Source organism: Podarcis bocagei (assembly GCF_964188305.1).
Source record: "Podarcis bocagei genome assembly, chromosome: 4".
Classification (NCBI taxonomy): Eukaryota; Metazoa; Chordata; class Lepidosauria; order Squamata; family Lacertidae; genus Podarcis; species Podarcis bocagei.
This window is the reverse complement of record NC_138128.1, coordinates 80,084,283-80,094,185: the sequence shown is the minus strand read 5'-3', so window position 1 is coordinate 80,094,185 and position 9,903 is coordinate 80,084,283. Positions and strand designations below refer to the sequence as shown.

The 9,903-nt window shown below is 42.9% G+C and overlaps 1 long non-coding RNA gene across 1 annotated transcript; it reads left to right on the top strand.

The window, feature by feature from the left end:
- The first annotated feature begins 5,245 nt into the window (after positions 1 to 5,245).
- Positions 5,246 to 8,325, top strand: LOC308585347. The gene is made up of 2 exons (XR_014007310.1): positions 5,246 to 5,927; positions 7,124 to 8,325. It is a non-coding gene; the product is annotated as an uncharacterized lncRNA (long non-coding RNA).
- The last annotated feature ends 1,578 nt before the right edge of the window (positions 8,326 to 9,903 follow it).

Here is a 9,903-nt window from a genome sequence, read left to right as displayed (position 1 = left end):
AAATCAAGACCTTCTTATATCAACTGCTTAGTATTCTCAGGGGAGGAGTTACGTTACGTTTGAATGTGGAACGTGTAAATGGATGAAACAAACACCATTAGATATACTGCTGGATAAGAGTTTAATGGTTATTGTATTTGTTTTAAAACTATAAAAAATAACAACAGTTAAAAAGCTTCCCACCACCACCCTAAATTAGGCTGCTGAGACAAAGAAAAGTTGGGGAGAATTTTTTGGCCTGTGGCCTGAAGCATCCTGACCAAGGGCCTGTAGAACGTGAGGTCATTTCCTCCTTCACATTGCATTTTATGTTGCTGTACACACCATTACCTGATTTGCTTCCCCTTGTCTGCAGCTCTCTGAACACCTGTTCAGTGAAGCCCTCATCTGTGCAAGCACAAGGGATGTTTAAAATTTACACACCTTAGCTTAACGGCGGTTTGCGTTATGGAATCAGACGGAAGCTGGTCTGAGGGAAAGTACATTGTTAAGTTGTGGGTGAGCATAACAGATGACACAGTGATTCTTCAAACAGCTCTTGTTTATTCACAGGCCGGGACAGAACTGAACTGAAGGGCTCTGTCAGCCTGCTTATATAGAGCTCCAGTACCACGTTACTGTAACAACTTTCTAAAACTATCCAATCACTGAATGTCACTTTTGATCCTTCATTTGCATAACTATCTACAGTATCCCCCTGCTGGCCCAGGGTGAGAACTTCAGTACATAACATACATTAACCAGCATTATCTCTCAAGAAACTGCAGGATACAGATGGCTAACAACATGTGTACTTGGCTTCAGCTGCCATTGCCGGGAGTGCACTGGAGCTGGGGTAATAGGCACATAGCTCTTAGTTCTTAGCTAACATCCTCCCTCCTAAGCACTGTTTTGCACCTGGCTCTGGTTAGTAGACCACAAGGTTCCTGTTGGTTTGTTTTGTCTTTTTAGTAGTTCCTATAAGGCTAAATTCTGCCCAACTGCAATGTGGTGTACTGTACAGGCTGCACAGTGTGAGTGTACATCTTGGGGCACTTATCAAAACGTAAAATTTGCAAACAAATGGTAACAGAATGGCATGATCCCAGTCCCACACTCTGCAGAAATTCTGGAAGTGCTTTTTATTATTTTTTATACAGTCCCAGTTATTGTCATATTAACTACAGGTCCATAAGATACTGAACAAAAAGAAAATAATATTATATAACTAAATTGATAGGTCCTCCCCTGTGTTACAAAGCCCATTGCAAAGAAATCTTTTCATCTCTGTTCAGACCTCTTTTTTGGTAGACATTACAAATTACGCCAGAGACACACCATTTAAATCAATGCTACTGAGTAGTGAGATTCCAGTGTCAGGCGAAACAGCTCCTCTGATAGAACTTTGTGCCACAAAGCAAACATGACCTGATAAATTAACCAGTAAATTGTATTTCACAGTCTCCATCAATTCAATCTCTTCTTTGTCTGTTGCCATAGGAGAGGATATAGATGTTTAGAGTTTTCCCTAATTTGCTGCATTTGTGATTCTCTGATTCCTTTTACGTCACCAATTTGGCTAAAACAACATGATGTTCAAAGCCTTCTCCCCTTCTCTATGTAATCAGGAGGTTAATGAGATAATTTAAAATATGTTCAATTACCACCCCCGCTACATACACTTATACAAAGTTGAAACTGGGATCAATGAAGATACCTCTAAATAGTGCTGGTTTTATAGTTATAACAACTGCTGATTCGAGCCTCTGAAATTCAGCCTCAGTTGCTCGCATTGAGAAGAGATTCATTTATGCTAAACGCCATCAGATTTTGTATGTATAAAGACCATGGCAATCAATTAACAATTTTCTGCTTTTTCACAACACCCCAAATTCAGCAGCCTGAGGACACTGCTTCACTCTCTCTAATGGTAGGGCCAGCCCTGCAGGATTGCATATTTTGTCCCTATTGCTGGTTCCATCTGCTCTAGTGATGACCCCTATTTATCAGGGATGGTTCTTGAGTCTTGAGTCTGGCCGACACATACACAGAGACCCACTTTTTAGGTGCTGGAAAGCTTGTCACCCAGCAGTGGGCTGCCTCTATGCCAAGCCATTGCCACACAGCCAGGCCATTCATTCCAAGACAGGCACTTCTGTCTGTCCTATACAAGCGCCCACAGGCTAATCTCCCCCTCCACTGCCAACCTGGGGTAAAGAACAAGAATGCTGCTCTTCACAGAAGCTTAGGAGTCCATGACTTTCATGGTAATGCTTGTTATCAGTGAAGTTCAGGAAGTGTTACCTTTGAAAGAAAGGCTGTGCCACCTTCTAGGTAGCATATAGGGCAAAACCTGTTTTTTTGCTGCTGAAATTCATTTTGAACTATAGATGACATAAGCTCTCTCTAGGCATTCAGGCCTTGTGCAATTGCCCTGCAGGGTGAGGACTGCGGAGAGCAAGAATGAGCTCACTCACTGGCCCTGCTCTCCCTGCTGCACAAGTTGGGAATGGACTTCTGCATTTTATCTACTCATTTATACCCTTTCATTTATACCCTGCCTTTTTTCTTTCATGGAACCCAAGGTGATATACTTGTGGCACACATACTTGGCAGTTCACCATTCAGAGAATGGTCCAGAGTCCCAGACCTGCTTAGCTTCAGCCAGATCGCATGTGCCTTCAGACCAAAACCTGGGACATGGTCTGTAGCCTTAGACCATGTACAATCAGGGTTCTAAATAGTGCAGGAGCTTCCTTGTGTGGAGATGACTCTCTGCTACAGGTGTTCAGCCCCATGCAGGTGGGCAGGGAGGCCACTGGGAAAGTGGCAGAGGGGGGCAGGGAAAATTAGCACTTTCCTGCTCCCCCACTACCAATGAAGTAGGGAGCACATGAGGGGGAACATCTAGAGAGGACTATAGTCTAGGGCAGGGGTGCTAATTTGTGACCCTCCATATGTTATTGGACTCCAAATCCCATCAGCCCCAGCCAACCCAGCCCACAGTTAGGGATCATGGGAGATGTAGTACAGAGACATCTGAAGGGTGACGGGTCAGCTGCCTATGATCTAGGACCATTGTTTTCTGAGTTTTTATTGCTGCAAGATGTAGCAGGTGGAGAAGGGCTTTCAGCAATTTGCTGACATCAGTTTGGCTGTCTCAGCATGCATGGACATATCCTATGGTTGCCCCTTAGAAACCCAGTGCCTCGACACATGCACACTAGCTTTGGAAATGCGGCATCCATCAGAACGTGGTGGAAACAGAGACAGCTGGAGACAGTGGGAGTTTGAATTGGACACTGACAGAGGCTGAAAGTTTTTTAGCTGGAAGTAATTGGGCTGGAAACTATGGGAGGCTATGTTGCTTTGGAGAATCTGATGCAGGATCTTGCAACCTGTTACCGGAGGTTATATGCTTCCACTATGTTCTGTTCGTATAGGTGCACATAAAAGGGATATTACAAAGGCACAGAGGTCTGCCATTCGCAGTCAGAAATTTCACCATGCATGAACAAGCCTTTGGGCAGCTCTTTTTGGATCCCTGCCATTCCTTTAATCTTGAATTTGTCCAAGAGTTGATTTTTTAAAAAACCCCTGTTAACTGTCACCCACCTTTCTCTGATCGCTTTGCCTCCCTTTCTACAAAGATCTAAAATCATGCCACTGTGCATCATGTATGGTCTGTAAGCCAGAAATGACAAGTGAATACCACATTGAAATATTCAATAATTGTCTTGGATTAAATGAACCCAGTAGTCCCGCTGGGATCAATTATGAAGTGGTAGTCATCTGAAATCTGCTAGGCAAGCAAGTAGTTAATCAGGCATGTAGAACTCATATATTAGCTGACCTCCATGTCCAAGGGCATGAGGTGGGTCCTTTCTCACTTGATCAGCGATGGAGGTGTGGCCAATTAGACTCGTTTTCTCTGACATCAATATCCATTGTGTTTTCTCTTGTCCTTTAATGACCTTACAATTGATCCACTCACTCTTTGATCCTGGTTAGCTGACCAAGGAAAAGCTGGCATCCGTTTCAGTTGCTTAACTTGTTGATTTCAATTGTTGAATATAATTTCCTTGAGTCCATTGTTGCTCATTTCCATGGATGAGGTTTAAATTAGCAGATCAGAGCGGGGAAATGCATCCAAGTTCTTTGTGGTAATTAAGAAGAGGAGGGTTTGAAAGGCTTTTCATAATGGCTGTAAGAAGCATGACAAACTCTGATGCAAAATAACAGGCACTTTTAAAAACAGGCTGCTGTCATAAATAGCCTGAAATAAATTCCAAACTGGAGCTTTGAATTAGACAGTTGAATTTTCTTTGTGGGTGTTTTTCCCCCTGAGCTAAAGCCCTGTTAATAGAAATGTCTAGTAAGAAAAGATAACAATTGCAGCCAAAATTTAAACAGTGAGAGTAAAATAGTACCTTTATGAAGACCAACCAAGACTCATGATGTACAAACTTTGGTTAACTTAGGCTGCTGTCCTAAGCACACTTACATGAAAATAAGTCCCTTTGAAATCCAGAATCCTACTTCCAAATAGACATAGCTAGGGTTGGGTTAGTTTTAGAGAAGTAAAAGTAAAAGTCTTACGGGTCAGGGATATTAAAAAGGAATAAGGGGAGGCAGGTGGAATAGAATAGGGCCATGGGAAGCTGGGAAGCTTGGAACAAAGCACTTGTGTTGGATTTAGAAGGTGATGGTTCATATGAATTTTCAGGCTTCATAGGGGAAGAAGAGGTGTCAAGAAAAAATTCTTACAGAGCTTGGGAACTGGTATAGTGTAACAGACAACTCGGGGCCAATTTAGGGAGGATCTGGTTCAAATCTGCTTCTGTAATGGATTCACTAAATAAACTTAGTGGTTTGACCATATTTCACCTGTGTTTTGTCAGCTCAACTGGCTTCCACTGCATTTCCAAGGTCCAATTTAAATACTGGTTTTAACATGTAAATAGCTTGGGATCATGTTACCAGAAAGCTTTGTTGAGATCCTATCTGGATTGCTGCATTATTATATAGAGAGACTGCCTCTGAGAGCAATTCGGAAATGCTTCTGGACCCAATTTGAACTGCTGGTGCATACTTTTAAGACACTAAAAGCATCTTGGGAGCAAAGTACTTCATGGAGCACTATCAACCTGTCTGCATTCTATGGTCATTGGGCACTGCCCTTCATAGAGAAATAAGGAAAACCAACAACAGAAAATTGTGTGTGTGGGGGGGTGACAGTGACCCCCCAATTCCTTTTTTCCCTATGCCTTCACATCTCTAGCCCTTCCCCAGATAATCACCTTCACTATCTCGTAGCTATCAGCAACGCCCCACTTTTAAAATTCACCCAGGCATTTTAAAGCACCTTTTAATATTATCATAAAAGTTTTTAACACTCTGAGACTTTATTGCACTTTTATCTGTTTTCAATTTGTTCAAAGTTTTGTAAACCACTGTGAAATCATATGGATGCTTTTTTTTAAAAAAACCAAAACCTGTCAATTGGCATTTTGTATATATCGACACAGATATATATACTTTGAATGATATGGTAGATATAGGATTCCCTCTCCCCACATCTTCCCTGTGGGGAAAATATCAGTCCAGGGTATAGCTGACATTGAAACGAATGGCGATCCTCTCATTGGAATCTGTTTGCTTTATTTAGCGCACTGCAGCTGAGCTTGATAAATGAGGTCTTCATGCTTCAGGGTATGATGCTTTCTTGTATTTGTCTTGTCAGCTGTGACCTGCCATTGTGAAGTCAGCAAGGAGGTCAACAGAAGCTCTGCAAATGAGACAAAACCTCCACAATGTCTGTGTCATTGGCCTGCCCATAACTGGGCTTGATGCCCAAGAAGACTGTCCAGGTTGGTGGTCCAGAAACTCCAGGCAGGCAAGGACTTGAGCAAATGCTGGAAAGCAGATGGGCAGTCAAGTTGGGACAGGTAGTCCGAAAGCAGTTCATTCTTTCCCCAAGGGATGAACTGTTCACACGGAGAAGCCAGGCCAGCGCATGATGTGAAAGAGCCTGGAGAGCAACTGTCAGTCTGCATAGTACCAGGACAAGGAACTCTTTTCTGGCTGAGGGCCACATCCCCTTAATGGGCAACTTTCTGGGGGGCATATGCCAGTGGTGGGTGGGACCAGAGGCAAAAGTGGGTGGAGCAACAAATGCAAATTTTAGTTTTGAAGAGTAGGTTAGCTTCTGCACACATGCTTCTGTGTCCTCTATTCAGGTAAGCAAGAGGCATGATCAGAGCGCACATTCCAGCCAAGCAAAGAAAACCATAGCTGTGCCCTGAGGAGAAGTGTCTAGGGAGAGCCCCAGGGCCAGATAGAGAAGCCTTGAGGGCCACATTAAACCCCTGGGCCTGAGGTTCCATACACCTAGTGTTTGAAATATTGCCAGGCACCAGGCACATTTTGTAACTGGCTATTGGTCACTTGTGACCACGTGAAGATGTCCAAGTGCCAGGATGACGCCTGATAGCTCCATCATCATCATTTTTAATTTGTATACCATCTTTTTACCTTACAATACTCAAAGCGGTTTACCAGCTGAAGAAACAAAAAATGTACATCTTATAACAATCTAATGCAATACAAAAATGTGATAATAAAACATAACTTTAAAATAGACAACCTACATCAAAAAGTAACATTCAGCAATCATTAGAATAGTATTAAATAATAATAATAACATATAAAAGTTAAACAGAAATCCACTCAAAGTTACAATAAATAATTTCTAAACTATAATCAATAAAACAGCGGCAAGCCACAGTACATAAAATAATGCAATACAAATTGAGAAGCAGAGACTAGAGCAGGGGTAGGCAACCTAAGACCTGGGGGCTGGATGCAGCCCAATCGCCTTCTCAATCCGGCCCGTGGACAGTCCGGAAATCAGTGTGTTTTACATAAGTAGTATGTGCCCTTTTATTTAAAATGCATCTCTGGGTTATTTGTGGGGCATAGGAATTCGTTCATCCCCCCCCCCAAAAAAATAGTCCGGCCCACCACAAGGTCTGAGGGATGGTGGACCGGCACACAGCTGAAAAAGGTTGCTGACCCCTGGACTAGAGGGTGGAGCAAGGCAGGTGGAAGGAGGCCTTGCCTGATGAAGCCTCTCCCCTCACAGTTCTTCCTCCAGGACCAGCTTCCTTATGAGGTCTTGTAGGGTCAGAGGGTGGGACAAGGCAGGTGGAAGGAGGCCTTGCCTGATGGAGTCTCTCCCCTCACCATCTCCCCTCCACTATCTGAAGGTGTATGCCTGGGGATCCTTGGATCTTGACCATTTTCACACACTAGCAACACATCCTGTTGTATTTTATCTGCACAATCAGAATAAATTTCAGGAACCAAAAAGTTGTATTGTTGCCCCATTCGTAAAGTTGTCCCAAAATGGCAACCAGGCATTCAGTTTTGGCAACCATCACCCTGGTTTAAGGAGCCATTTGACGCCTAGCTTATATTGCTGAGTTTCTAACACTGCACACGTCTTCTCTAAAGAGGTCACTGGAGGATGTCTTGGTGGTTTTGACCTACCCTTTTCCTGCTTATTTCTCAAGATCTATGAACAGAACATGATTTGTGAAAAACCACAGTTTGGAGATTCACCTTGCAGATCCTAAAAGTGTTGTTTTTTAAAACAACAACAACAGCAACCCACTAGTTTTAATAAAAGTGTCTTGGGAGTTGTGTGCAGAAGCCTCTGAGGAAGATGTCAGCTGTAAAATCCTGCTAAGGACCAGTCACTGCTGTGCTGGATGGTAGCCAGTGCGTCTAAAGCTCTGGCATAATTTGATGGGTAATCTGGAATGATGGAACAGAACAAGACTCTGGCTGCACAGATGGGTCATTCCTTTTCTTTGCTCTGCATGCTGCTACTTACTATCTTGTCACCTCAAAGCTTGCAGCGAGGTCAGCAGAACCTCTGCAGCTTAGATGGAAACTCCTTACTGGCCTGATCTTTGCTGTGGTTAATAGGCAGTGTGATGCACAAGCTTAATAGCCATAAAGGCATTTGGAAAGCCTAAGAAGGGAGTGTTCTCAGTTCATCTTGCTTTGGCAATAACATGAAGCATTCAGCAAAAGACTTCACCCATGAATGTGAAGAAGTCCTCAGTGGGAATTTCAGGAGGAATCCTGCATCAATATTATATTGTCAGATGCTCTCTACTTCCTTAAAGTGATGAAAGCATCTAGGGGCAGTCATTCCTCAATTATGGCTTCCTCTGGAGAAGAGCGCACTAGAGACAAGTGGTATTTACTTGAACTCACTGAAAAAGACCTTGTGGTTGAAACAAATTTGGTCATTAAACTTTGTACTGATTCCTTTCACTGCATTCATCACTTTCAGTTCTTCAGTATGCTGATGACACACAGCTCTATTTCTTCTTCATTTGCAAAGGGTGGTGGTGGATTTGATAAACTGGTGCCTGGCCTTGGCAGTGGACCTGATGAGGACTAACAAACTGAAGCTGTGTCCAGCTAAAAAAGAGACACTGTTAATAGCTGCTTCCCCAGTCTGGATGGGTTAAGTGCATCTTGTTATAGTTTGGGTCACTCTTCCCCTGAAGGGGTAGGGGCACAGCTGAGGGGTGCTGTGGATTTGTCATCAAAGGAACATGTGGCCACTGTTGCATGGAGTGCCTTCTACCAGCTTCAGCTGGTGGCCCAGCTGTCATCCTATCTGCATGGGGATAGCCTGACTTGAGAGATCTGTGCTCCAGTAACCAAACCTATTGGTTAGATTACTGCAATGCATTGTACTTTGGGCTGCCCCTGAAGACTTCCCAAACAGCAATTAGTGCAGAATGTGGTGGGCATAGTATTATCCAGGATCAGATGGTCTGAATATATACCGGTAACTCCAGTTCTTGGCCCACTTGTGCTGGTGGTCAATTGGTTTCTGAGCCCAGTTCAAAGAACTGGTTTTGACCTATAATGCCTTGCAGCACATCTTGGAATCCCAATAGCTCAAGGACCACCTTTCTCCATATGAACCCATTTTTGGACCCTGAAATCAGCACGGACCTTGAGATTAACATATCAGGCCCTTCCCTGTGTGCCCCTTTCAAGATATGTTCAGGGGTGGTAATGAGAGAACCGACCTTTTCTATGGTAGCACTCCACCCTGTCCTTATAGAATGCTTGGCCCAGGGAAGATCAGCTGGTTCCAACGTCACCATCTTTTTGGTACCAGGCATAGATGTTTTATTTTCCTTGATATTTGGACAGCACTAATGCTCTGGCTTTTTGGTGTCCATTCTTTTGTTGGATGTCAATGGATATTTTACATTGTCATGTTGGGTTGTTGTTGCTGTTGTTTTCAGACAAACACGTTTAGTATATATGTATTGCTTTAATGGATTTTGTATTGTATATTGCATTTTTCTGTGTTTTATTGTCATGTAAATCACTTTGAGACTCCTTTTGGGGCACAAAGCCATATATCAGGACCCCCACAAAGAAGCCTACAAACTGTGTGCAGCAAAGGCTGTTGGATCCTCACCATCTCTCAACAACAGAGCTACAATTCTCAAGGTTTTATTTGAAGAAGAAGGAAGTGTTAAACCAGTTTAAATATGCTTTGTAGATAGGGTACCTGGAATAAGGGGACCCAAAGTTGAGTGCTCAGTGACTCATTGCTTCTTGAACATCTTCTGTTATATGTAAAAGCTTATTTTGATCTCGCGCCCCCCCCAATTAATCAACAAGTGCACTCACATTTTATTTGCTTCCAAGCAAACATTGCTATTTTCAGTTATAGCCTTTTTTGTGCTTTTTTTTAAAGAAGGAAGCACTGAACAGTCTGCCACAAGTGCAGTAGTTCATTAAGCTTCCCTTTTTGCCAACCTCTGTGATTGTTCCAGAATTTTAATCTCTGTAGTATTTTTTTTTTTAATGCTACAAAGA